We start from the raw sequence: 4,117 nt of genomic DNA on the forward strand, positions 1-4,117 counted from the left end.
AACATGAGTTCAGACTGTCATTAGGGAAAATGGTATTATTTAAAGGTGAATTAAATATTCCCCTCTTCTAAACTGCTCTGGGGAGAGAACAAAGGCAGTGTCACATGATGGTGGTTAACACAAAGATTTTTTTTCCCCCTAGTGAAATGGTAGCTGTGTCATGATGAAGGCAGGTTTCGTCAAGAGAGCAGGCATAATCAGCGAGAGTAATATCAAGGACTTTGGAGTGAGCTGTGTGGTTAGACACGAGTCAGTCCCCAGAGCATCAGGCTGGAGTCAGTTCCTAACATCACGGCACTGCAACGCCTACCTTTAGAGCAGGGCGATTCTGCATGTCAAATTCTGAATTTAAATGAATGTGAAACTCTGTTGGAGAAACCTCACTCCTCTTTGCAGCCACAGCTGGGCGGCCACCAGAGAGTTTTCAGGCTAGACATGTTTTTCCCCAACATCTGTCAGCTTAGCTAAATCAGAGCTCCAAATGAACAGTGTAATACCCAAGATCATTATCTGGATTTGTGACACTCCCTCCCCCTTCTCCCTGGAGGATTTGGAACTTGAAATGAAAAACAACATTTGTAAGGGATCAGGAGGGGAAGGATTTTCATCTTTATTATTATTACTAACTAATAATACATTTTCATTAACATGGTTTTAATAGTATGAAACAAGAGAAATGAAACATCCCCTTACACGTCAACATGCTCCCCGGTGCCTTTGCATAAGGTACTGTATCTGCGACTCATTCAATCCAAGATAAGCCTATTAATTAAGCTTGAGTCTACAGGTGCGGTCTACATAGCTATAATTTTCCACTCTGAGCTAACTGAAAACTTGCAGATGGTCTCAGGGTTTAGCACGCTTTCACAACATTGAAGAGATGTGGTCTGTGCTCCAGGTAGAAGGAGAGACTTAATCCGCTAATCAAGTCAACAAATATTTATTGAGTGCCTACTTGATGCTCAGCTAGGTGCTAGTGTTGCAGGGTCTGCATGATGAGGAGAGCTTTCACTTTTAATGGGGAAACATGACTCACATTTGCAAGCAGCCTGGCATTGTGGACAGAGAACAGCATCTGGAATCAGGCTGCCCTGGTTTACACATCCAGGTCCACAGCTTAAAAGTGGTATGACCTTGGAAATTTTATTTCACACTGTAGACATGTAGTTTCTTTATATTAAAATAAGGATATTAATACCTTAGAATTATTGCAAGCATTGGCAATAACATTTGTAGAGCACCTGCCACATTGGAGACACTCCAAAAATATTATTCTAAGATGGTTTGTTATATAACACATTATAATTCAGCCCTTAATGACAGTTATATAAATGCTCAGAGGCTGAAGAGAATAGTGCCTGCTGGAATAGTTGGGTAGCCATTGGACATAACTAAGGTGCCGCTTAGAAATGACAGACTCAGATAGGTGAAAGGGCTCTTAGAGGTTAACTGGTCCAACCAACTCATGTTACCCGTATAGAAACAGAGGCTCTTTACCAGCAGGACTTGACGGCAGGATGTCTCACAGGAAGTCTCTGCTCCCAGACATGGATCCCTGGGCTTCCTGCCTTGGAAGCACAGCAGCAGGCATCGTGGGAAGGTGAAGAGTTTCCCCAAGGATGACCCTTCCACGCCTGTCCACCTCACAGCCTTTCTGGGATACAAGGCTGGCATGACCCACATCGTGTGGGAAGTCGATAGGCCAGGATCCAAGATGAACAAGAAGGAAATTGTGGAGGCTGTGACCATTGTGGAGATGCTGCCCATGGTGGTTGCAGGCATTGTGGTCTATGTGGAACCCCCCTGAGGCCTCCCGACCTTCAAGATCATCTTTTCTGCGCACATCAGTGATGAGTGCAAAAGGCGCTTCTATAAGAACTGGCATAAGTCCAAGACGAAGGCCATTACCAAGTACTGCAAGAAATGGCAGGATGAAGGTGGCAAGAAGCAGCTGGAGAAGGACTTCAGCAGCATGAAAAAGTACTGTCAGGTCATCTGTATCATTGCACACACCCAGACATGCCTGCTTCCCCTGCTCCAGAAGAAGGCCCACCCGATGGAGATCCAGGTGAAGGGAGGTGGTCGAGAAACTGGACTGGGCTTGGGAGAGGCTGGAGCAGCAGGTCTCTGTGAACCAAGTGTTTGGGCAGGATGAGATGATTGACGTCATCAGGTGATAAAGGGCAAAGGTTACAAAGGGGTCACCAGTTGTTGGTATACCAAGAAGCTGCCCCGCAAGACTCACTGAGGGTTGCACAAGGTTGCCTGTATTGGGGCATGGCATCCTGCCCGTGTGACCTTCTCTGTGGCATGGACTGGGCAGAAAGTCTATCATCACTGCACTGAGGTCAACAAGAAGATCTATAAGATTGGCCAAGCCTACTTTATCAAGGACAGCAAGTTGATCAAGAACAATGCCACCACTGACTAAGACTTGTCTGACAAGAGTGTCAACCCTCTGGGTGGCTTTGTCCACGATGGTGACGTGACCAGTGACTTCGTCATGCTGAAAGGCTGTGTGGTGGGGACCAAGAAGCGAGTGCTCACCCTGCACAAGTCCTTGCTGGTGCAGACCAGACAGCATGCTCTGGAGAAGATTGACCCTAAGTTCATCGATACCACCTCTAAGTTTGACCATGGCCGTGTCCAGACCATGGAGGGGAAGAAAGTGGTTCGTGGGCTCACTCAAGAAAGATCAAATTGCAAAGGAAGAAGGAGCTTAATGCCAGGAACAGACTGTACAGGTGGTGGAATCCCAATAAAAGTTGTTTTCCAATGGGGGGAGGGGAGAAACAGAAGTTTGGAGAAGTTGACTTGCTTAAACTACTCAATAAATTGGGAACAGATGCCAGGTTGGACCACACCTGTGACCTTGCTTGGGAGATGGTGGTATTTGGACTGGTGGTTCCAAAACCTGGCAGAGTATCAGGTTATCTTGTGAGCTTTTACAAAAATTGACTTTCAAGAGAGTTAATTCAGGTTTGGAGTGAAGCTCAGGAATATGTTTTTTTCAGTGGGTTCCTGTCCAGCAGATCCACCCACTGGTGTCGCATGAAGAGCCACGAACTGGGAGTCTCATTCCCAGCCCTTCCCCTGCCCAGCTGTGGGACTTGGACAAGCCAGCCTTTCTATTCTTAGTTGTCTCATCTAGCTCTTGAAGGGGTCACCTTGGTTGAGATTTTAGTCACCTCCCTCTCTAATCACTCCATTACAACATTTCAGCTCAAGCCAGGATTGAAGTTTGAAAAGGTTTGGGTTTGGAGGTGAGGGAAGGGCTAGTATGAGAGGTGGAGGGAAGGTGAGACTGTGAGTGTAGCCTGGCTGGGGAGAGTTTCTCTAGGGAAGGAGAGAGAGACTTGGGTACACAGATGGAGAAGAGTTTCAGTATGCAGAACTCTGTGGGGTGGGTATGGATTTTAGACATTGTTTTATAGTAAAATATGTCCCAATGTTGTTTTGTGGAACATTAGGCCTTTGAGATGTTCTGAACAAGATATCTGTGTGAATAAGTTTGGAAGATACTACATACTAATCATGGTCTAGGAGATTCAGAATATATATTGATGGCTCTGAGGAATCTGATTAACCTCACTGAGTCTGGAATGTTTCAAATTAACTTGGTCATAAAGCACTTAAAAAATAACAACTCTTAATTAATGTTCCATGGAACACATTTGGGGAAACGCTGTTATAGAAAACAGAGTCATTATAAGTTCTGTGCTCAGTTTCAGAGAACTTTTAGAGGAACTTGGGGAAGTGATCATTAGAAAGAACACTTAAGGAGAACAGGAAATGAACTGGAATTTCTCAGCTTAGAAAAGAAAAACCTTATGCACCACATTTTTAGTTATATGAATTGGCATAATGAGGGATATGATTGATTGTTCTTCATATTCTCTGAGCATAAAGTCAGAAGAAATAGGCTTAAGTATTAGGCCTAGAGATTTAGGAGGAAGAAAAGAAAATCTTTCTGATAAGGGACATAAACTAGAGTAGTTTATCTAAGAAAATAAGGTAATTTCCAGAGTCTCATCCATTTCATGTAAAACCAGGAGCAGACTAAATAACAACTCAAATTCCCTGTACTTTTTGTCTGTCTTTTGATACTCAGGGACCT

The 4,117-nt window shown here is 44.4% G+C and overlaps 1 pseudogene; it reads left to right on the forward strand.

Annotated features, from left to right (window-relative positions):
* Positions 1 to 1,497: 1,497 nt before the first annotated feature.
* Positions 1,498 to 2,723, forward strand: LOC103261630 (annotated as a pseudogene).
* Positions 2,724 to 4,117: the final 1,394 nt, after the last annotated feature.

Source organism: Carlito syrichta, unplaced genomic scaffold, assembly GCF_000164805.1.
Source record: "Carlito syrichta isolate Samal-C Ts95f unplaced genomic scaffold, Tarsius_syrichta-2.0.1 Scaffold91532, whole genome shotgun sequence".
In the NCBI taxonomy this organism is placed as follows: domain Eukaryota; kingdom Metazoa; phylum Chordata; class Mammalia; order Primates; family Tarsiidae; genus Carlito; species Carlito syrichta.